Source organism: Castor canadensis, chromosome 6, assembly GCF_047511655.1.
Source record: "Castor canadensis chromosome 6, mCasCan1.hap1v2, whole genome shotgun sequence".
NCBI classification, from domain to species: Eukaryota; Metazoa; Chordata; class Mammalia; order Rodentia; family Castoridae; genus Castor; species Castor canadensis.
The window spans coordinates 168389482-168415623 of NC_133391.1; the positions used below are offsets into that span (position 1 = coordinate 168389482).

Here is a 26142-nt window from a genome sequence, read left to right on the forward strand (position 1 = left end):
GTGAAAATAAATTCCATCAAACCAGCGATTTAGGGACTAGAGAAAAAGAACATGAAGAAGAAAATCCTACTGTACTCACACTTTTTATTTGTGAGCAAAATTAAAATGAAAACAGGCCCAGTTTTGGAAAAGTTCTAGAAGGAACTAATTCTAGTAAATGACAGCATTCATTTAGATCAAATTTAATCCAAGTTCATTGTGAAGATTTTTTTTTTCCAACTTGCATTTCAGAACTGGTGAAAAGCTTTTGAAAAATAATTGTCATGTAATTAATATTCCCAAGGGTAACATAATCGTATAATTTAAGGCTCTAAGTTTTATAATTTCCAATCAGTAGAATAAATTTGGTAACATGGCATTTATGGATCAGTGTCTAAATCTGAGCCTGCCTGCCTTTTGGTCTGTATCATAGTAATGTAAATATTGGTGATATCCCCTATATTCTGAGGGGGAGGGCTTACCCCTGTGACAATCATTCTGTAGGGATCCAAAGGGCAAGTCTAAGTCTGGCAGCAGTTGCAAAAGGAGGCACCTTTTTTGTAAGTATTTACATTTATGCCAACTTCACCTATATGTGGTTTTTGTGAGAACAGCAGCACTGATTTCTGCACATTAGACATGTAAGTCCATGTCACTCTGTTACAATATCATAAATTACATATCTGCTGTGGTCTGGTTTAATGTGACATATAGATACAATGTTAATTTAGGCTGAAATTTAGGTTCTTCTAAAGGGAAGAGATGATGGGCTGTTTTAAAATTGAATTCCAGCTCTATCTTGGTCAAGATCAATAAATCAGAGAAAACTAATTTCCAAAAGAGATTTCAAATGAGAAGTATTTCATATTTAAGGGCCCTAAATTTTTATAAAACGGTTCTTCTGCATTTTTGAAGGATAAGGGACAGTTAATTCTCAATATTACTTTCACTGGGTAGGCATTGAACTAACCTGCTGGCAGTCTTCCCGTATTCACTTCTCTGCCATTCTGTAGGCTCACTGTGATTCCCCTTTGCAGCAGAGCAGGCTGAGTCCCAGAATGCTGATGTACCTTGTCCATGGGCATACAGCCGGTCAGCAAAGGAACTGGGACCCACCCAACAGACTGCCTTCAGAGACCATGCTCTTAGCCACTGATACATGTTTTCAATGTAAAGTTTTGCTAAGATACAGGAAAGAAGCAGAGTGTGTATTTAAATTCATCAATGAGGAGAGTTGTTTTGTTAACTAACTTCCCCATCTCTTCAGACACCTACAAGAATACTATGGGAAAACCCCTGCAGCAGTAGAAAAGTTTGAAAGGATCAGTATGCATGTTGCTCACTGAGATGGAAATCCTATTTTAAAAGATAAAAGAGCTTGCCCATAATTTCGAAGACCTGAGCACATGTGTTCACAGCACATGAACTCTAAATGGTTGAAAAGTGCTTCTGTGAAAATGTGCAGATTTTGATGGCATAAGTGAATCTCCATTGTATAACACATTTTACTCTGCTTCTTGTGAATAGTGTGATCGTGCTTTATACACATGTGTTATGCTATTTTTAAATTGTGCCTTTAACAATGGGGAAAGTAAGTAGACACCTGACTGAAATTACTCTTTAAATCACTTGATGTGCTTTTTATTATAATTATTAGCACATATTGACTATACAGATGAACAGGTTCACTGTAACATTTTCATACATGCATATATCATGCGTTAATGATCAGCAGGTGTTTTTTTTTTTAATGCTTTAAGTTTTCAACATACATTTGGAAAAGGAAATGTTTGACACAAGGAGACCCAAACCCTGTTGTCTCACACCACCTACCTGCATTTCCCAGAACTCATGCTGGGGTCAGGGATCAAGACCTTAGAATCTCACTTTCTGCCAGGGCCCTGTTCACATTCAAAGCAGCATTTTCTGTTGCTTTGTAGTCATTTGTTTGATGTCTGACTCTTTTGAGTTTTCTTATCAAGGTTTTTCTATATGACAGTGATGATTTCTTACTCTTCTCATGTTTCATTCTCTCATGTATGACACTGTTGGCTTCTCTTTCAGTGCTGCAAACTCAAAGGAAGCAAAATGCCTCTCATTCTTTCCTCTGAGTAACAAATCAGTAGAAACAATAAAGGATTTAGTTAAAATGTTAGCCCCCAACACATTGTGAAAACCTTTCTTGTAAAGTCATTTTAATAGTTAGATGTTCATGTAATATAATGTGCTACTAGAACTGAATATTTTGCTTTATATCGGATGATCTGGTTATTGTCAGGGAAAACTTGTCACACATGCAAAATGCATGCAGTCTTTTATTAAACCACAGATTTACTGTGTACAGGTTTACTGTTTCAGACCTAGACAAATAGGTTGCTTCCCTCTTGTTAATCAGTACTCCACAAGGGAGCTGTAGAAGAGAGACCGAGTTGCTTAGGGTCTTTTAAGTTAATAAAAATCTCTTAAAGGTCTCATTTATCTGTGTCTCAGCTAATGACTGGTGACATCTAGTGGTAGCTGGGTTTTAGGTACTCAAATGGCTCTGCCCTGGAAAGAGATTCAAATAAACTGCAGTAGAGTTTCCATATCTCAGACATTTGCAAATTGATGCAGTCAGGTCTCAGCACCACACAGTGCAATCGCCAAACCACTCATCACCTATCATAGTGAGGGTGAGCCCTTCACTGCTCAGGCCCTTGGTGTACAGTGACAGATTGGGAAATTTCACCAGGTCCCCAGTATTGGTCATTCACCAATAGCCTGCTTCACATCTACGGGGTGTGTTCATGGCAGTGCACCAGTAAGAGACATTTGTTCCCTCCTCATGTTCCCTGGAAGAATTTCCACATGGGAAGCCAACCCATAATGGCAGCTTCCTTATTAAATATGTGCAGTGGAAATTATGCTAATTAAGCTGGAGTGTAATTATAGACTAGAAAGATTCTCTCACAGTCTGACTTGAATTGTTGTAGATAAATGTGCATTAACTTAATAGTGTGCGGCTAATTATGAAAGGTAAAGGGGAGGAAGAGACGTAATCAGTTACGTGATGTTTTAGAGATGCTGCCATCCTAGGCGAACTGTGCCGCTAAGGCCCAGGTAACCCATTTCTGTGCGATTTCAGTACTGCCGTAAAAATAGGCACCACTGGCTGATTAACCCATTTAACACTATTTGTCTGTGGCATTTATTACAGCAGAGAGTTCAATGCTGTGGCATGCTGCAGCTTTGTGTCCTATCCTCAGTATATTTGCGGAGTTAATTCTTTATACTTTGTTTGCACTTTTGTGTGTATTTATGATAATTATGGAAATGAGGCAAGGACCCATCAGCCCTGTATGATTTCAAATGCTCAACTGAAGCTGTATTCTGGGAAATAAATTATATTTACCGAGAATTAAAATAAGCCCAAGTGGTAGTCACATATGCCTTTTGTACCAGTTATTAATTCAAAGGATCTAAGAAGCATCATCGTGATGCTGTAAAGGGAAAGGTAGTTATTTAAGGCTGTCAGTTGATGATTTCTAATTATCTATCAGTGTGATAGCTTTCCTGTGTTTTCCATGAAAGCCAACAGAACCAGCTACTTTTTAAAAATAGAGTGAATGCATATAATGATGCTGAATGAGTTTCAACCAACATTGGAAAATTTAATGTTCACGTGTCTTAGAATCATTTGATACCCAATTAAACACTAATAGAGAATTTGCAGAATTCTTATGTTAAGGGGAAAAAAGATCCAGACAAGCAATATCTAATGCTTAAAGGGTTTGACTTGACAGGGAGAAAAGGCCACATCTAAGATATATTGACACGCCTTCCTGAGAGGGGATTGTCCTGTGAGAGGAGAGGATTATAAGGTGGGACATCATACCTCACAATTTCTCCTATTTCCAGGATACCTTTAAAAAACCACTCTGTTTTTTCAACTAGAAAAACCAGTGGAAACATTAAAATGTACAACAGGCTCTTACTGATTCCTTTAAATTACTCTTTTTTCTCACTTACACTATTTCTTTGTTCTTATACACAGAATATTTGAAAGATTAACAATCAATAACTACCAGTTTTAATTTGAATTTCTTAAGTCTTTTCTGACACATATGGAAGTTCTTTAGGACATTTATAGCAATTCCTTTTGTAACTTAATCAAATTTAGCCAATCTCTGTTTTGCTTCTAACATGTCATTACATTTCTTTTTGCCAGGACCAGAAAGGTATCAGAGTCTCTTAAAGCTCTTTATTTAATTAGTAAACTTTTGATGAAAATGCATATCATTTTTGCCTGTGAGATAACACAGCCAGATGACAACACCAGTGGATCCTGCAGATTCTCACCAGGTTGGGGTACTAGCACTACCTATCCTATATTCACTGTGTGATTTGCACAAGGGTGTTAACTTTCAGTCTCAGTTCCTTCCCTGTGGACTTTACCTTTCCCAAATGGTTTCTGCGAGGGTCAACAAACTATAGCTCACAGGCCAAATATGGCTCACTGCCTGTTTCCATAAAGTTTTATTGACACACAGTCACGCCAATTCACTTATATCAGCCTGTGGCTGCTTTTGTGGGACAAGAGCAGAGTTGAGTGTCTTGTGGGACAAGAGTTGAGTGACTGTAACAGAAGTCACATGGGTGACAAAGCCTACAATATTTATTATTTGGCCCTAGAGAAAAAGTGCTGAATCCTGGATCAGAATATCTCATGCATGTGTGCATATAAACATGTATAAAACATCTGCAATCTCTAAGACCTATTTGTGTGCGTCTGCATGTGCACATGTAACATGTATATGACGTCTTCCACACAGTGCTTGACACATTGTAAACAATGTGTGACCATTCTAAGTACTTATTTCATTAAATCCATGTCTACTTTGAAAGTCAATTGTGAAGAGGATATTACCTGAGGTAGCATTAATGTAAGTGCTCAACATAGAACAATGAACAGTAGAAAAGTGAAAATCTTTTCCTCTGAAAATGTTTTGTAAAGTAAAGGCATTGCTTGTTGACATGTTAAGCAGACTTTAACTACAAAAATATATAACATAACACTTTCTAACTGTAGTTTCCCACACTACCTAAAGAATTATTCAACTTGAGTGACTGAAAAAGTTTCTTTTCTCACTATTCTGAAGGCTAGATATATGAGACCAAGGGCCCAGCATATCCACATTCTCTCCAAATGATTTAGAGAAGGACCCTTCCGCCATCTCCCAGCTTCTTCTGGTTGCATCCTTGATGCTCTTTGGCTTATAGATGCATCATGCTAATCCTTGCCTCTGTTGTCACCTGGCATTCTCTCTGTGTCTTCTTCTCCTTGTCTTCCTTTTGTGTCCAAAGTGCCCTCTTGGTAGAAGGGTAACAGTTACTGGATTAGAGTTCAGCCTACACTGTTATTAACTTGTAATATAAACTACATCTGCAAAAACCCAGTTTCCAAATTAGGTCACATGCACAAGTTCCAGAGCTTCAGATTTCAACATGGGTTTTGGGGTGATAAAATGTAATCCAAATATTAAGTAATAATGTTTAGAAAACAGATGATTCTCTTTGTAATTTAGACTAGAAATAGATCAAAACAAATGATTGAACCAATTATTTCAGTCAGTCAGTTTGGTAACTGAAAGCAAAACAAAAGTTTGATCAAATTGCTAGTAGCCACACATTTTTACCAGGGGAATGTGATTTCAGATGCATGGAGAGAAAGACCTGCTAAGGGGGTACGGACGAGCCAAATCCATACACCTGAGCTGCTCACACCACACAGGGCCACCGTGTCCAGTTGTTGTCAGCAACTGACAAAGACATGTACACAAATTTCAGCATGCTCAGAAGAGAGAACAGTATCTCTAAATCATACCAGGGAAGGGATACTTGCATTTGATGAAATCAGGTATGAAAGTGTACAGCAAAGTGTGGACACAGACATAAGTACAAAGACATGAATTCAAGGCTCATATCAGAAAATGTAAAGAGATATTTTAAACAAGATTCATGGAGTCACCATCGATAACACTGCTCATGTTTTCATTTATTCTCCCAGTCACTTTGTATTCTGTTAGTTTTCCTATCTATTCTTGCTCTTTCTTCTTTGTCTCTCTCCTTACATCCACACCCCAGCACACACACTTGTGTTTACATTTCCATTATAGACTTTTATCTTATTTATTTCATTAACTATCCTTTCTCAAACATTTCCTGTATCATTAAATATAATTTTTTGGCAGTACTTGGTTTTTAACTCAGGGCCTCATGCTTCCTAGGCAGGCATTTGCCTACTTGAGCCTGTCGGCCAGCCCTAAATATAATTTTTAAACATCACTTTTATTGGTCTTAAATACCGTACTTTATGGAGCTACCACCCTTGAATCATTCTTCTTGATGGTTGTGTTTAAAATTTATCTAAATTAAATGCTGAAATATATCCTAGAAAGATAGTTAGCTATCTCAGCAGGTTTCAGAAATTGGGGCTGAAGTCAAATGGGGAAGACATTCATATGGGGCCAATGGAAAAAGAAGCTCTGTAGCAGAGTCATCCTGAAAGGGAAGTGGGCCAGATGAAAGGCCTATTCTCTTGTTTTGGATGCATTTTTGTGGCTATTCTACAGTCTGAGTTCTCATTTCAGGTGAATGTTAGATCACACTGGCATCAAATTTCCTTTCACCTCTGAGTTGTGCTTATGTCAGAGCCACCTTCTGGAGCATGACAGGACATTTGTGAATAAATTAAGTGAATCTCTGGAGGAACAACTTTCTTCCAGCACAGTTTTGTGAGGGCTGTATTATTGAAAGGAGTTAGAGAGAGAAAGGAAAGCCTACGTTCAGCCTATAAATGTAAAGCACGTGTCAACCAAAAAGTTCAACAACTTTGGTCTCGAAGATCTAGGTGGCAGCTAGTATGGATTCATGGACCATACTTTTCTTGAGAAAAGAGAAGGGAGGTCCACTGGCAGAGTGGTCAGCTTTGGTAAGGTGGGAGGGAGGACCAGCTAGGTGCAGAAGTGTGCCCTCCGTGTGAACTCAGCAGAACACTCTTCCTTATGCTGGCTGTGGTTGACTGGGCCCCTTTGATGGTTCCTGTGATCTCTTGGTTTTGTCTTTTTGTTCTTGATTGGGCATTTCATTTTGTCTTGAACAAAACAAAGGGATACCCTCCCTCTCCAGTCATACCTTGCCAATAAGCAACTTTGGCTTCAGTTTGGTGAGATGGGTTTTTTGTTTGTTTGTGGGGGTTTTGTTGTTGTTGTTTTGGCAGTATGGGGGATTGAACATAGGACATAGGGTCTCCCACTTTTGTTTTATTTTGTTTTTGAGATAGGGGTCTCACTAACTTTGTCTGGGTTGGCCTCAAACTTGAGATCCTTCTGCCTCCTACCTCCACCTCCTGAGTAGCTAGGGTTACAGGTGTGTGTCACCACACCCTACAGTGATATGGTTCTTTAGCAAGAGTGGCTCCATTTGGGGCCAACTATCTTTTCTTTAACATGTACCTATGAAACTCTTGACATCTTTCATAGCAAACTATGAACTAAATAATTAATGCATGGATATGTTTTAACATGTCTTGATTTCTTGATTAACTTAGAATTTTAACTTTAACTATCTAACACTGTTCAGGTGGGTATTATATTATCCTGTTACCTCAACTTCAAGTTGACTTTCATAGCAAGAAGCACTATGAGCCCATTCAATCATGCATATAGCAGCCAAATCCATGATACCCATGTGTTCCCTTTCTTTCCCAGTCATAACAGTAATTCTAAACTGCAAAGACCAAGAAATGTAGCCTACACGAGCCTTGGGGCAGGTTCCTGAATCACAGACACTTTGCCAGCAGCGTGGCCCACCTTCTAGAGATAGAGAAACAAATGGATTTGTTGGTGCAGCAGAACTCTGAGCAGCTGTTTTAATGTCTGAGATGGAGGCCAGGTACAAATGCTAAGTGTCTCTGTCTGTTGGAGAGTTAACTGCCTTTTCAGCTGATACATTTTATAACTGGGTATTTGTCATTCTCAGTTACAAAACCAGGAGGACACTGGGTAACTTGCCAGATCCTAAGCACAGTGTCAGCAGGCAACAAGTAACAAATAAAGTATTCTGTCAGCAGGTTCTGGAGGAAGGAACTCTCAGAATATAAAGAGGCCCAGGCCTGTCCCCTTGTCTAATGAAAGGGAGATATACAGTCTTGATCTATGAAAAGCTGGGAGGGACAGGAACCTAGTGTCACAATCTCTGACACTTACAGTGTCATTTTGCCTCCATATTAAGATCCATGGTTTTAGCTGTTATTTTTTATTGAAGGAGAAAGCACCTTATAATCATTTCTGGGTCAAGGCAAAGTATAAGAGTGTATAGGTATACCCCTGAATGTGACTGTATATCATTAAATGTGTCACCCCCTGCCTGGCATCAACCTGCATAAAAAGAGCCAGACCCATCACTCCATGTTGTGGGAGATAATAACAGTTAAGATCCTCAGAGCCCTACTCTAGATCCATTGTAATTAGAAATACATCAGAATTAATTTAGTATTATCTGAATGGACTAATTCTTTGTCCATTAACCCATCTGTTTCCTAATAATACTAAATTTGATGTCACTTTCCTAGTGATGGTCAGTACAATGACTATCTTTGTTACCTTGATTTTTTTTAAGGTTGATTGTCTTGTTCTTGCACATTAAAATATATATCACTTAAACTTTCAAACTTTTTTAGTATTGTAAAAATAATTTTATTGTTTTTCATTGAAATTTTATGTGACACCTTCTGTTTTTAAACCCCTTTGCTTAGTGTATCAGGCCCATGAGAAATAGCAAGTTTGCACTGTGTCACTGTATTGTACATTACAATGACAACTTGTTATTTCATAGCATCTTATGAGCCAAGCCTTCTGAAGAACAAAGCAAAAGACAGTATTTTTTCACTTTATTAGCATATAATAGTTGTACAGGGGATACATTGTGATATTTACATATGTGCTTACAATGTATCTTCGTTAGATTCATCCCTCCATCGTTCTCCTTCTTCCCCTTTCCCACCCTCTTAGGACAATTTCAACAGCTTTCATTCTCCTATTTTCTTATATGAATACAAAATATACCCACCATATTCACCCTCATTCACCCTTTACATATGCCAACCCCCCACCCACTGGTACCCACTCCTGGAAAAGACCTATTTTTCCTCCTGCCCTTCAGTATTTTTAGATGTACGTTGATGGTCCAATGGGATTGCACCTTGGTACTTCAGACCTGTAAATATTGTGCTTTAATCAAATTAATCCCCCTCCATTACTTACTCTTTCACTATCACCATGCACCCCTAATATTCAGTAGTTTATTGAACAGTACATTATATTATACTCATACATAGATGAGCTGTTTCAATATTTCTCATTCTCTAACATTTTCTTTCCATTTACTGTCTTCCGTAGATCCCTCGGACAGACTCACTAACACAATTTTGTTGTCTCTCTCACTATATATATCATATATATATATATATATATATATATATGATCATGTATGCATCTATATAATACCTTTAATTTATAGGTCTAGCTCCCACATATGAGGGAAAACATGCAACCTTTGACTTTTTGAGCCTGGCTTACTTCACTTAACATGATGTTCTCCAGTTCCATCCATTTACCTGCAAACAACATAAAATTTTTAATCTATCTGCATGAATCTTTGCTTCTCTGTTTAAAATATGTTTATCATGCTCCTCCGTTCATCATTGCAAACCAGTAAATAGGAGACATGAAAATTCAAGGAAAGGCTATTCCAGCTGTAATGAAACAGCCTGATACATCATTATGCTTGCCACATGCAAATTTCCGTAGGGAAATTCATAGATGAGGCAAGAAATAGGAAGTATTTTCAATATCTCTATCTTAGGATACTTTCCACATGTTTTAAACTACATTTACCCCTTTTAAATATTAGTGAACGAGCATAAAAAAGATCTGCTCTTTTGACCTATAGTCTTGAAACAGGTGAGTTAGACTCATTCCAAGCTGCCTCTGGGGATCTTGAACTACAAACTGATGGTTACAAAGTAGCTTTTTTCAGACCTTTTATTCCTGCCTGATGGAAAGGAAATTAACAAAATTAAAGAGTATACATTGCATTGAACACATTACATTCTCTTTGAAAAATTTAAAGAATTATTTCAAGAATTTCATTTTCATTAATTTTCACTTTCATTAAGTTCTGTGAATAATATCCTTGGTTGCAACAAATGCAAATGTGACTTAAGAAAAATATAACAAAAGCTACTCTTGCATGTCATTATTATGTATTACTATATGACAAACCACTCCAAAACTTGGTGACTTAAAGCAACAATTGTTACTGCTCACAGTTCTCTGTGTACCTGGGCATAGGTGAAGAGTTCTCACTTGAGTAATCTCATAAGGATGTAGCAAAAAAAAAAAAAAAATGTAGCAAAAAAAAAAAAAAATCATGGGCTGCAGTCATGAAATAGCCATGATGTCCTGGTGTTCAAGATGGTTTAAAATGGGCTTATGTCAAGATGGCACACTATCGTGCAAGCAGTTAAAGCTGCTGCTAACTGGGAGCTCATTTGGAGCAGTTGTTCAGACATCTACTCTACCTCGTGTAGTCTTCTCACAGCATGGAAGCTGGGATCTAAAAGGGAGTATCCCAAGGGACCCAAGTAGAAACCACATGGTTTCTGATGACCTGGCTCTGAACCACAGTCCATTAGAGCAGGCAGATCATGTACACCAGCCAAGATCCACAGGAAGAGACCTCAAGCTTCACCTCTTGATGTGATCAACAGGTGTGAGGTCAGGGCAGGGGCAGTTGGTGGTGGCCCTTTGGCTTCTTGCTGCATCAGATACAGCCGCCACAAAGATATTTGTTTAAGATCTGAGATAAAGTGTTTCTGTTTTCTCTTAAATTTTTTATTTCAATCTATACACATAAATTATTTTTTAAAAAGTGTTTTTCAATCAAGGTTTTCCAGAAAAACAGAACCAATTAGAGACATACTATGTTAGAGATATGTGTGTGTATATATGTATATATGTAGTACATGTATGTATATGCAGCAATTGATTTTAAGGATTTGAACTACTACATTGTGCGACTGGCAAGTCTAAAATCTGTAGCAGGGGCTGGCAGGCTGGAGGCTCAGGAAGAAATTGATTCCACAGTCTTGAGGAAGAATTTCTTCTTTTCTGAAACTTAGTGTTGTTTCTTTCAGTGATTGGGTGAGGCCTACCCCATTATTGATGGTCATCTCCTTGACTCAGAGTCAGTTAATTATAGGTGGTGCCCACACCTACAAATACCTTCAGGGCAACGCCTACACTCGAGTTTGATTAAATAACTGGGTACTGTAGCATAGTCAAGTTGACACATTAACATAGCCTCCTAAAAAAAAGGACATACTGATTCATATACTGGGCAAGGATGAGGAACAAGACAGAGAGAGACAAGAATTTCCTAATTAGCTGATCTTTTAGATGCAGGGGAAATCAGAAGTTAAAAAGAAAAAGATGATAGAGAATATACAGAAATTCTCTGTTTAAATGCACTTTGTACAAAACTTTTTAAAACAAATTTAAATACAGAAGTGAATAGAACCAGAGATCATCATACTGGGTGAGGTAAGCCAAGCTCAAAAAGTCAAATATGACATGTTCTCAGTCATTTGTGGAACCTGGACCTAAAATGACAATGGCAATGGGACATGAATGTGCACAGGGCTGTCTGGGAGGGGAAATCAGTAGGAAGGGTGAGGGAGAAAGGAAAAGAAGATACTGAACAGTGAAGAAGATCAAAGTATGCTACATGTATATGTACGTACATGTGTACATGTATGAACATGCACACACACATGCATGTGTGTATATATATATATATATATATATGAAGACAACATATGAAACCCACCAAACACTGTTTGAAAAGATGGAAAGGAGAGAGAGACAGAATGGAAATATAATGGAGAGGTGAACTTGTTCAAAGTAAACAGTACACCCTAGGAGTTGTCACAATGAAATCCCCTCATATTATTAATGTATGATAATTCAAAAATAAAATAATAAATAAAATTCAAATACAGGAATGCTGTTAAAGATGACCTAAAATGCTGAGGGGATTGGCCATGTTTTTTAATTCCCCAACCTCAGATACAGCCACTTTCTTCTACTCTAGAAGATTAAAAGAAAAAAAAACTTCTTAGTGATTCTCACAACTTCATTAAAATAAACAAAAAACAAAAACTATTTTTTGTGCAAAAGTGAAAAGAATAGACAAAATGAAACTTAAATGATTGGGTCCTTATACTCTAATACTACTCTAATAAAGATGAATGATGACCACTTTTTGTTGCTTTGGCAAGATTTTTCTGTGACCTTGAATAATTCACTGAGCAAACACTGGTGGAGTGTAATTACAATTTTGATGTGTGACTATTTTAAGGATTTGGGGGTGAACAGAGAGAAGCTGTCAGGGAGAGAAAAGAAGGAAGGCGGGGGGTGAGGTAGCCCCTCCAAGTGGAGGTTTCTTCAGCTTTGCAGACTTGTTTTCAGCCACATGTCTATCACCTTCCTGGCCTGTGGACATAGTCACAATTGCAGCATATCCCAGCTTCCCTAACATGAAGGATTTTGTGCTGCTCTGATGTCTAGGGTTTATTAGAGGAAATCCACTAAGCCTAAGGTACCAGTCTGGCTTCCTGCCGACACGGCGCTCATGTATGCTGCGCTGAAAGGATCTGATTTTCAGAGAATCTGTGTTTGATTGAGACACCAGAGCTATTGAAGAGCATTATTCATCCCAGGAATGTAACGGTTGAAAAATGCTACACCAGCTCAATTCCTTGATGGAAGAGGGCCTGATGGGGTAATAAGAGAATGACAATGATGCTAAAATGCATGAGAAGACTTATTTAGCACAGAGACTCTCAGGTGCCTTTTCTTGCAAATATGTATGCTTACTATAGAGCTCCCTGTAAGGTGATAGCATAAAATAGTCATTCACTAATTCCCTGAACAAGGCTTATTTACCATTGAGAAGCCCTGTCAACCATAAGGCTGCCATTAGGGTGGCTTCTGACCTACTGAAGCATCCCCTGCAGCCCAAAATAACCTCCTCACCTTTGGTTTTCTGTGCTCCAGGGTTGGACTGATGAATAATCATTTACTTAGGCTCCATGAATGAAAGGAAATAAAAGGTCCCACTCTTCCTTCACACCCACAGGTCAAAACCCAAACTCACTGAGATCCAGTAGAATAAAGCTACTCTACCATTCGGTAGCATTATCAGCAAGGCATAGGTCACCAGAGGCCTGTGAAATATGCCCAAGGGTGATTAGCATCCTGGACTTATTTATTTATTTTATACTAGCATACAAAGAGTTTCATTGTGGTATTACTATAATGCATACATTGAACAAATTCATCCCTCCTATTGCTGTTTCATATCACTGTGCTCCCTCTTCTCCCTTTTATTTTTTAGTTTTAGTTGGTTTCATTATGCTATTTTCATGGGTACATATAATGGACTTAAATATTATTCATCCCCACCACCTTCTCCTTTTTATCTCCCCCCTGCTTTCTGTTTCTCTCACAAATAGTTCTGTTTACATTTGGGGTGTGTGTGTGTGTGTGTGTGTGTGTGTGTGTGTGTGTGTTTTAGGTCTGGATTCTGCATATGGGAGAAAACAGGCAATACTTGTCTTTCTGAGTCTGCCTTATTTTGCTTAACATGATGATCTCCAGTTCCCTCCATTTTCCTGGATATGGCAAAACTTTATTCTTCTTTATGGCTGAATAATACCCCATTGTGTATCTAGACCACATTTTCTTTATCCATTCCTCAGCTGATGAAAAATCACTGGATTTTTCTCTATTTCAGAACTGTTGCCTTCTACCAGTTTTTCAACTAGGGACAACTCCCTGCAACCAAGAGATATTTGCAATATCTACAGATCTTTGTAGTTGTCACAATGTAAAGGGAGGGGACACTATTGGCAACTAATTGCTGGGGGCCAGGAATACCTCCAAACATGTTACAATGCAAAGCAGCCTCTTGTTTCTAACCAAGGGTTATCTGACCCAAAATGTCAGTAGTGCTGAGTCTAAGAAACTCTGTCTTACACTAATGGTGTCCCCTCTTAAGCCTACATCATCCATTCAGTCATGGCTCCTAGGGGCCCCTGGATCCAGGGCGACAATAATCTTTTGTTATCCACAATACTTCCTTGTCACTCCATAAAGGTTTGGTGAATGAATGAATGGTATCAGGGAGCTGTGAGAAGCAAGAGAGTAAGCATTCAGTCACTTATCACATATAATATCACCTGTATTTTTTAACATTGTTTTTTTATCTTTGAGATATTTTCACCATAGAATAGTTTCATTTGTTCATCATGAGCCTACTACATCAAAGTTGCATGCCAGGCACCGGCGACATAGTGATAAGTATGAAATGGCATGAACCCAGCTCACTGGAGTTTACCACCTCAGTCAGGGAACCATCTTCACACAGTCACATGTAAATGTAAAGTTTCAATGGGACAAAAACTACAAGTACTTCTTGCTTGCTTCAAAAGAGGCCAGGAAAGTTTCCATGGCATCAAGAACTAGATAGTATGTTCTCCAGAGTGGTCTGACCCATGAATGGTGTGGCTTAGGAATGCTATCAACTTTTTTTTTGCCATATTAGGGTTTGAACTCAGGCCCTCACGCTTGCTAGGCAGGTACTCTACCACTTAAGCCACTCCACCAGCCCTTTTTTTATCTTGAGTATTTTTGAGATAGGGTCTCGCCAACTATTTGCCCAGACTGGCTTTGAACAATGGTTCTCCCAATCTCTGCCTCCTCAGTAGCTTAAAGTACAGGCATAAACCACTGGCACCGAGCTAACTTTTGTCATCAAGAAAGGCCTTTTCCAAGCGCTGGCATTGACCAGGAAGATGGGAGATGGAGGAGGTAACAGGAATGGATGCCATGCGTTTGGTACTACACATAGTTGGGTGTGGGCACAGGGCATTCATAGAGGGGCAAACAGAGCAAACAGTGCAGCTGGAGGAAGACAAGGAGCCAAAATATGAGGCTGTTGTGGGGTCACGGTCTGTAAGTGACAGTGCGAGAGTGGGGGCTTCTGGGAGGCCAGTGGAATGCTGGGAGTTGCCTTTAGAAGACTGCAGTGGCCTTGCTGTACAAGGTGAGCTGAAAGAGTCATAGCCTGGAGTGCAGAGACCATTTGAAAACTATCACCGTTCTCAAAGCATAAGAAAAGGAGTGCTTGGCCATAATTCCAGCAAGGGAATATTATGGAAAGTGAATTTATAGCCCTTGTGACTGACTGACTGCTCAGAAGTACTTAAACACCATTCTTCTATTCCCAGTATTTCCCCCAACATCTAAAAAGAGACAGTCCCTTATAAATATTTGTGTTCTTCCAAGATATCCATACCCTCCCTCCTCAGCATCCTATTGGGTTGGGAAGTGCTGTGGGTTTTACATTTCAAAGAAAGAGAGACAAAATTGAACTTTTCTTTATGCCACAATATTCTTGTGATTTTGGTTCTAAGAAGGTATTTTTCACAGAAATACTCAAAACTTCTCTTGTCACTACATGAACAGGAAAATGAGTAGATTCCAGTATGCTTCTATGTCACATGCTTGCCTGTGTAAAGTTCTGGTGGGCTTCTGAGTAAAGCCACCATGTACAAAGTCTGTCTGAAAATGACATTTAGAAATAGCTGGGGGACCAGTTCTTGACGAACAGACTGTAATGGTGGAAAAGTGGGTGACTCGCTTCCTGCCCATTATAAAGGATTATTGCCATCACAGATAAGCTAGAGAAAAACACACGTTTATTTGGTCATAGTTTTATGTGACACAGAAGACTTCAGACAGAATCCCTAAAGATCCAGAGTAAACAATTCATTTTTATGCTTAGGCTCCCTGAAGCAAGAACAGCAGTGGAGAAACACGACTGGACTGAAAAGGTTTGAGGTGATAGATTGAGTGAGGAGACCCCGCAAGATCTGTCTGTTCAGTCTCTCCTGACCTCTGTGCAGCATTCCTTCCTCTGAGGTGCAGGACAGGATCCCCTCTGTAATGGAGTCTTATGATCTCCTGTCAAACAAGGTACCTTAGGTGATTTAATTACAGGAAGCTTTGATCCAAAAAGATGAGACAAAGATAGAGTAATATGGCTGGCTTTGGGGAAAAGGGGTTCTGAGTTCTAAGATCTGTCTTGTAGAAGAATAATTCTGGTTCCTGTGCTTGCTGGGGGGACACTGAGGGGTACGAGATAGAGGGCAGGAAAAGGACAGAGAGAAACTTTGCTCTGAGACTGCCTTTGATGTCTCTACTTGGATTATCCTCTTCTGAGCCTCGACAGACCTCAGCTATGACAAGACTCTCTGCAGTCCTCATGCACAGACACTTATCTTGAAATAGAGTTGCTTCCCCCCTTGTGTTGCTAGTACAAACCTCTTTCCCTTCTTCTGTTTAACTACAAAGGAAGTAGTATACTCAGTCTAGGCAGTAAACATAAAATCTCAGTTAAAGAATTCAACATAAATAGGTCAAGGGATATTTAGAAAAAACTCACAGATGACATATCCATAACGGTAAAGGGAGTGAAGATGTTTTAAATGTACCCATCAACATTGAGCTCTGGCTTCATTCAGAATACAAATTTTAAATAGAAACAGCAGCCCAAACCAAGTGGCGCTCAGAGAAATAAAGACGAATGGGCTGAATTGACAGTGAATCTGACCTAGCACAGTGCCTCTTACAGTTTACATTCTGGGATATCAAAATGTGCATAATATTTTAATCATTCATAAGTAGTTTAAGGTGCAAGTGAGAGTAAAAATTGCTTCTCCTTACTCAGAGAAATATGTTATAGGTTTTACACTTCTCTGTGAAGTTAAAAAAATTCTAGATTGAGTCTTCTGCTTTGTCATTTTTTCATCCAGTGGTATAGAATGATCTGAATGTTCTCCTCTGTCTAGGAAATGTGCATTTCCCCAACCTAGTAGAAGAAAACCTTGAGACCTTGCCTCTGAGCACAGTCTGCACCTGTGATACTTAATGAAATGAAGTCAAAGACCCATGAAAGAACCACAGAAAACAACTGTACTCTGTTCTCTTGTGCACACAGGAACAGAGTTGTCTGCCTACCCATGATTCATTGCACCTGAACACATTCTGTCATCATATTCAACTTTTTAAAAACCATTCCTGACAACCAAGGCTGTCTTTTGGTGAGCTCTGTTTCATTCATGGAACAGAAGGCACAGATTTGGCAAAACCTGAATGGTGCATTTGGTGCCAATTTTAGGCAAATTACTTTAAGTTCTCTGAAGCTCAAGGTCTTCACCCATCAATAGAAGTAATGATAAACCCCAACTCACAGAGTTGTTGGGAAGACAATTAATTGACTAGTGACATTTATTGAGCAAATTTTAAGTATATAAAACTTGGGTGATTAATGCAATTGTTTAAAATCCAGTTACATTTTAGCTTGCTGGGTTTGATGACTAGACAGCCATCATTTTCTGAATATCCACCCTTACATAAAGCATTTTTCTGATCATCGTAGTAGATTTTAATAGGAAATACTAAATAGTTTTAGGATAAGGTGATGCATTACTTTCATATGTGCCCTTGTACTGTACTGAGGTCACAGAAAGATAAGTGTTTTGTATCAGATCATATTTTAAAAATATATCTACTTTAAATCCAGCCAGAATATTTTTGGCTACTTTGGCAAATACCATTTGGGAAACTTTACACAGGAAAGAACTGATTTTAGTAGAATAATACAAATTAGGAAAACATATTTTTCCAGTAAGATTTTATTTACTGCTGCAGCAAAAAGAATAACTTTTCAGTGAAAGAAATACTGACCAGTCTATTTATTCATCATTAAATGATTGACAGGTGAGTTTCACAAGCTAGAGAAATGCGGAACAAAAATTAGGCAGGACTTTGGAGAAATGATCCCTGTGTGGAGCCAATCACAATATAGAGATTGGATCATGAAAGATAAAAAAAGAACAGAGTCTAAGAACTAGCTGACAGCATTGATCTTTCTCTAGGTAGGACCTTTTATTCTTTGTTCCAGACCTGGTCCTGGGCCCCAGAATTCTTATAGCAAGATACCTAGAACTTTAAGTGGAGGAAGCATAACAGAGATGTGTGTTTGCAAGCAGTGTTATTGCTTTATAAAAGTCATCAAAATAAGTCATCCTTGTGTGAGTTACTAATATTTTTTAAAATTATACTTCTTCATTTAAAGGGAGAAAGCAATTATAATTGGAAGATACTCAGATGAATTTTATATGATTCTAATGAAATTTCTGAGGGTCACACATTCATTCTTGTGCCCTACAAGTAGTGTCTTATAAAAATAATAACAAACAATATCAAACAATGTTTGATGAGCTAATGAACATCCTGGTTGTGGCTGTTGGCTCTGAGGAGAGTCTATACGCATATTTCATTCTGTCTCCATCACCCAGTTATCTTTGGACTTTAGGCAAGTTGTTGTATGGCTCTGTACCACAGCACCCACATCTACAAAATGGGTAAATTAATGGACCACTCTGGTGGAAATGGGGAGAACAAGTGGGTAAGGCATAAGCAGTTCCTAGCAGCACAAGACATGCCCAATAAATGTGAGCTCTTACTGCATCCTTGACCTACGTGAGAGGAAGTTGTATCAGTACGTATTAAAGTAATGCTATTTACATCAGAGAATCTATCTAATTAAATCAATAATCATCTAGAGGTAATGGACAGAATATTATCTCCTGCCAATTTCTTATCACTCCCCAGTGCAGTCAAATCCCAAAAGAATTTCTTGTTACATTTACCCAAGTGTAAAGCCTTCACATCACTGAATTCTTTTGCTTTCTCTGGCTCTCATGTCCCTCGTGTGATTTCTCATTCTGCAGTCTAAGTTCATAGCAGCCCAACAAAAACTCTGGACAAAGGCAAGAAAGAGGAAGAAAGGAAATCCTTTAAGATCAAATACAAGATTGAAGATGTTAAGTGCAATTTCATACTGTGAAGAGCATATTGAATGTAAGGGTGCTTTCAGGAATGTCACTTCTACTTAACTAGTATTTTTGTTATGGCATTGCATGATCCCATTGTACTATAGTCTTGCCAAGATGAGATACGAGAGAGAGAGAGAGAGAGAGAGAATTTAAACTGATTTTATTTTCCCCAAATTCCCTTGAAATTATCTTTAAAAACAATAACCATTAAGGAATGCTATGATTTAGGTCTTTCATAGACATAAAATGATACATTTCAAAATATTTGTGGAGGAAAACTGTTAGAAATGAGTGAGAATCTATTTTCCCAAATGACAAATGTTTATGATCATCTGACTTATCTACTGAATCACTTAGTTGAAATTGTAAATTTAAACTGTAAAAGGCAAGGTTCCATTCGTATTCGAATGATCTGTCTTTTTTCCAATAATTGTTCATTTTGCTGAAGTTTTTCATTAAGTTCTAATGTCAGGACCATTCACTTATTTTTGTTTCCAAACTGTATACCAAGGTGACCCAGGACCACATGGCAAAGTCAGAGGGGCAGCAAGGTAGCAAGGGATATTTTAAATTTTTTGAGGAAAATACAACATGTCACACATTGAATGAAGCATGAGCTCAAATTAGTTCAGTTTCAAATTTTGATTATGCCACATTGTTTTTGTTTTTGCTTTGAGTGGGACTGGAGTTTGACCTCAGGACTTCATGCTTGCAGAGAGCAGGCACTTTACTGCTTGAGTCATACCTTCAGTCCATTTTTCTCTGGTTAGTTTTGAGATGGGGTCTCCCAAACTATTTGCCCAGGCTGTCCTGAAATCCCAATCCTCTCCATTTTGGCCTCCCAAGTAGCTAGGATTACAGGCATAAGCTCCCAATGCCTAGCTGCCACGTAGTTTTGATTGTGTAGTAATTTTGCAAACCTGAATCTTCAAAGGTTTCTTCAATTAAAAAAATCAGTGCTCGTCAATATAGGAGACATTCCAAGGTTTGAGAAGTTGTGCAGTGCCTCACACACTAACTTGCTGAAACATAGCTAATTCTTAAGTTGTTTAACTTATTATTTATTCTTAATAATAAATGGAGCTGTTAGAATTTCTTTTGACCCAGGGGCACCATGCAACACCTAGGGAGACACACCCATCAAGTTTGGGAACTTCTTGTGTTCTAGGTTGAGCTGCCCATTTACTGTGTTCAGTCACTTCTCATGAAAAAAAAATTGATTTAAAAATGTATTTGTACAATAATTGAATACTAAATCCACATTCATAGGACCCAAATTCTTTATTTCCTTGTGGCTTCAGTTTGCCGCTGTGGAGGGAAAACTTGAAAGATACTTAGTGAAGATTCTTGTCATTCCTAATTACTGAAAAGGAAGACAGAAATAACATATGCTTTTATTATTTGAATAAACAAACTTGTATTTCCTTCCTGCTTTTTCCCTGTACTCAACCTTCTTCCATCTGCCCTGTCTACCTCCTGCCCATTTTAAGTTGATAAATGACAGGTAATTGTGAATGGCTACTCAGACACAGTGGTTTTGTAGCAACAATAACAGAAAGCATCTCTAAACTCCTTGTAAACTTTTGGTTCATTTTCAAATTAATCACAATCAGCCTTCTGAGAGTTAGGCATAAACTGACCTGATAAAAGCCTAGTCTAAGCCTTTATCAACAGGTAGAACTTTAAAGTAATTGAACACAATTTTCTTTTTTTTTTCTTTTTGTATTATATTCATATGTGCATACAATGTTTGGGTCATTTCTCTCCCTTCCTCCTGCCCTCTCCCTCTCCCCTCCTACCCCCTCGCTACCAGGCAGAAACTATTTTGCCCTTATCTCTAGTTGAACATAGACCCTCTCAGAACTCACCAGCCACAGGCAAGGTCACTGTGTCTGTGATGGAGTATGACAAAATCAAGATCCTCCCTAATCATCACTGAACACAGATAAAACCTGAATGTCACCCCAACCACAAACCATGACCACACAACACCCGAGCCTGGCCACCATGACTGATGTTTGTTTGCCCATCACAGGCTGAACATTGCCGTATCTTCCCCACCTCACATGAAATTCTTTAAGACTCTCAGTCACAGGATTTCCTGCACATGCTAGTAATACCCAATAATGAACAGATTTACCCCTTAAATCTGCCCCCAGAGCACCTAACACAAGCCACATCTTGAACCTTTTCTAACACCATCTTATTGACGTGCCCTATGAATCCCCATTTTATGGGCTCTTTCTTATTGTCATAAGCAGTCAGCACAACTTTGTTCAACTGCAGGTGTGATCTTGTCAGTCTTGGTTAGATGCATGTACGTGACGTTGACATGGCTCCTGACTTGGTTTTGAAATTTGCTTTTCCTGAATACCACCCCATGTCATCTGTGTCCTTCAGGAAATTAGCCCATCAATCAAAAAGGGTAAAATTTCTAGTATCCTCTTCCTTTCTAGATAACATGCTTTTTCTGTTAGATAATTGTGCTTTCACTTTATTGCCAACTGTATCTCAAACACGAATTAGGGCAGAGTGACCTAATTTTAAAGCAAATCTAGTTTGATTCTATTAAGATTTTCTTTAAAGGAAGGTTCTCTTCTCAATGTTATCTTAAATGGAACTGGCATTCTTTGAAGAACTAACATAAAAAAATGAAGATGAAATCATATGTGTGGAGCATGCTACAAACATTTTTAGAACTAAAATCAACAGTGGATAATGTTAAATAATGTAGCTGTACCTGAACTCTGGGAAACAGTCATGCCCCAATTTGTGTTCACACTCACATTGTAAAGATACCCCAGCAAGTGCTGTGGGGAGGCTCTCCCTTCAGAAACACAGAGTCTAGGGTGCAATTCTAAGAGATGGGACTCTTATAATTAGAATATATTTCCTCTGTCATTGTGACTTCTAACACAAGTTCAGAAGTTTTCACGAACATTCACCAAATGTGCCATTTTTACATTTTCACTGAGAATTGTCAGAGATATGGTTACGCAATTTGTAGGAAAGTGAACTTCATTCTAAAATTTAGACACAGTATTTTAGTGTATTATTTAACATTAGGTACCCTTTAAATTATATATGTGACTGCATTATATAAATATGTATATGTAAACACATAGATATATAATGTAGAGATATATATACACACATATAACTACACTTATACACACATATATGATATATAAACTTATATGTAAGTATGTATATATTTATATATGTACACACATTCATGCATATAATGTACTTTGATCAAAATCCCTCTATTACACTTTATTATCCCCCTTCCCCCTCCTTTTTAAAAACAATTTATAGAGGGTTTCATTATTCTAATTTTATACATGCATATAGAATGCTTTGAAGCAATAAAAATCCATTTGCTTTCCTTTTCCAGCTTCTAGAGCTGCATTCCTTATACTCCTTGACTCATGCTCCCTTCCCTCATCTTCAAAGCCAGCCGCCTAGCATCTTACTTCACTGTGTCTTGCCTTGTTCACTTATGTTAAATCTTTCTGTGACTCTCCCTTTTAGGGACATACGCAGTGGCATCTGGGGTTCATTAGGTGATCAAGGATAAATTCCTATCTCAAGATCCTTCCCATTGTCACATCTGAAAAGTGTTTTGCCATGTAAGGCGGTATTCACAGATACCAGAGATTAGGACCTGGAAGACATTAGGGGTTGCTATTGAACTTCACACATATCCTAACCAGAGACCTACTACAAATATTGGGATAGGTATAGAGTGTTCCAGATCATTCCCCCTTGATTTCCTGATGAGATTCTGTCATTTCAGCTAGGTAACAATAGTCCCTTCTCTCCTCTGTAAATTTCTATCCTATTGGCAGGGTCACTTGTAAGATCTCTCATGAACCATGAACCAGGCACACCTGCCTGTGGCATGTGTCTGCTCCATCATGAGGCTGGACCCAGAAGTCATGGTGGAGTGAATTAATGCTCATGAAGTGGTTTGGGGAATTCCATTTTACTCAAAATGCAAAGCTTAAAGGAAGCCATTTCTTTCTAAAAACCATATAACAATTGAGCATGCAAAACAACAACAAATGCTGGCAAGGATGTGTGTGGGTTAATGTGAGAAAACAACACTTATACACTCCTGGTGGGAATATAATATCCAGCTACTGTGTATATCAGTATGGTATTTACTCAAGAGGCTAAAAATAGAACAATATATGAACTTGTTATACCACTCTCAGGCATATACCCAAAAGAATCTAAATAAATATACAAGAAAGATATATGCAAACACACGTTTGTAGAAGCACTATTTACAACAATCAAGATATGGAACCAGCCGAGATGCACAACAACAGATGATTGGATAAAGAAAATGTGTTACTTATTTAAGGGAATTTTGTTCAGCGATAAAGAAGTATGAAACTATGCTATTTTCAGGAAAATTGATGGAAGTAGAAATCATCATGTTATGCCAGTAAAGCCAAATTCAGAAAGACAAAAAATGAATAAAGAAAGAAAGAAATCACTTTATCTACCTTTCTTTCATTCACCACCCCTTACCCCCTCCCAAATGCATCAAAATGAAATAAAAAACAAAGCAGCTTATCTCATAACTCTGGATCTAAAGATCAAAGTCAGTACAGTGTTTACAACTTTAGAGTTCAGAAGGTTTTTTGTTTTTTTTTTATTGTTGTGCTGGTGTTGCATTGTGACATTTATAAAAGTTCTTACAATGTATCATAGTTGAATTCAGAAGTTTATAGTGGTTGAGATTTCTGTACACATGCAGTATGTCCAGCTAGGTCCTTATGGAAGTTGTTGAGTTTACAACCAAAGAGAACAGTGTCCCCTCCCATATGAAGATTTGTTGAAAAACAAATTTTGAATTCATAAGGACCCTGGGTGTCCTCAGGCTCTGTTGCCTGAGGAATCTTGATCAGATGTTGTGACAGTCCACCAACTCTGGTTTCAGAACCAGCCTAACATGTAAGGAATTTCAAACTGTTTGCTACTGAGCCAGTGTTGAGCAATGTGATTTTAACAACTCAGACAGTCCATATATGAGTGAGGATTTAGTCACAATATTGTTGGTCTATGTGACAACTTGTAATGGGGAAAAGGTTGCATTTGCATATTCTCCAGTTCCATTAACATTTCTAAGGTGAAGCCCAGTAACAAGTGAGAGTTATGAGTTCTGCTTCTTAGGATATTATTGAGGGTTATTTCTTATTTCTCTCTTCTTTGTCTAGTTTTATGTAACACCTGACATTTCTAGATGGCTATACTGTGTGCCAGGTGTATCTTTTATTACTTATCATCCCAACAATACTCCAAGGTAGGAATTATTGTCCCACTACAACAGTCAGGTTCAATGATCATCCACTAGGAGCATGTCTCCCATGCCAGAGAGTGCAGGCTCAGTCACACAAGCAAAGCAGGAGTGGGAAGACCCAGCAACACCTAAAAACCATGGGAATATCTTGTCTCCTTCCCATGACAGTGGGATCCACTGAGGACTGAAGGAGAGAGACAGCAAAGTCAAGTCGTATTAGCATGTTTACATGACTTAGTAAGAAGAGCATTGAGGTGGGATACGATGGATTGGTTGTCAGTAGGTAGAATGCAGATGAGGAATTAGGTCTGTGGGGGCAGAATGGAGGACAAAGGTTTGTGGATGGGGATAGCAGGAGCTAGCAACAGCCTTTCTTTTGGCCTGTCAGTGAGGGGCTTGGATCTCTTCTATACTTACGGTTCTTTGGCATGTTCATCTGTCCCATGTGAGTTTGGGGGGTGTAGATACATGTGTGCACATGTACCTACAAGTCATAGGTCCCTACGACTTGTCAGGAGGTCTTTTTCAAAAGATGTTCTTGATCTATGCCCTGTAAGTCATTGCTTAACAGAGCAATTACAGTCCGTTCAATAAAATAGACTGCAGTGAGTTCTTTACTAATCGCTTTCCAAAAGTGTAAGCTTACCTGAATTCATCTTAGCCACCCAGGTCTTTACATGGCACTTTCAAGTTTAATTTAAAGGCACTCAGCAGATTATGACTTAATTTGTATAAAATATAACTCTGGAGGGCTACTGCTATGAGAAGAACTGTGCTATCTCAGTGTTGCAGAGGTGCTTTGGAAACATGCAACAAAAGGAAATTAAATTAAAAGGGAAAACCTTCCTCTCATCTTTAGTCCATCATTGTTTTCTACTGTGAGCACACAGGCACGAAGGATTTGATATGTTTCTCAGCAAATGTGTTACTATGCTATCTGTCTTGTGGGGAATGTGTGTGTATCTGCCTAATATGGATGCAAATTTATTGAATACTTACTGCACGTGAGATCAAGTTCTTTATCTTTCCAATGAAAACCAAACCACTTCAAAAGCCATCCTATTTCCTATTGTCTTCAACTGCTATAAAGGAAGCACCAACATGTTTCAGGATTTGCTTGACAACTATACTGGTTGTGATAAAAGGAAGATAAAGAGAACAGGTTGGAATCTATGAGAAAACTTTTAACCTTTGTGTATTCCTTCTCTACCCTATTTTTCAAGACTCCTCTGCCCAGATGACAGCATTGACCTGTGCCAGTAGGATGTATACTTTCGAGTTGGTTCACAAGAAGTAGGAGTGGTTGCTCCAAAGCCATCTCTCTTCTCCTTTAGCCCATCATTCAGAGAAATAGTACCCTTTTGTGGCTGTGGGGTCAGATTTTTATCTGTGGTCGGAGAGGTTGCTTTTTTATTTCTCTGTTAAAAATTGGATTCCCTGCTGCAAGAATAGAACCCATAGAGTTGGTTCTGTTAGTCTCATAGTCTAGCTGGGTGAGCTGAGGGATTTCATAGAGGAATATTCATGGCATAATAGCATAACCAAACTTCTCTTTTAAAATAGACTTAAATATTTTAGAGTGTGTTTATTAATATGAAATAAACAGCTAGGTTCTCAGAATAGCTCAGATGTAAAAAGAAGGATGCAGAAGGAGAATGTACACTGCATAAAATTTCTTAACAGTCTGTGAATAAAACTAGCTCTTTAAATTATTTCCTTTTATAAAGTCATCTTATTGCTATACTTTTATCCCCAGAGAATCACTTAAGGAATCTGTCTAGAT

General features: G+C 38.3%; 1 protein-coding gene across 7 annotated transcripts in view; it reads left to right on the forward strand.

Annotated features, from left to right (window-relative positions):
- Ctnnd2 (catenin delta 2) overlaps nt 1-26142 on the forward strand; it is an 858282-nt gene that overhangs the window by 576573 nt on the left and 255567 nt on the right. The gene's annotated exons all lie outside the window — the stretch shown is intronic.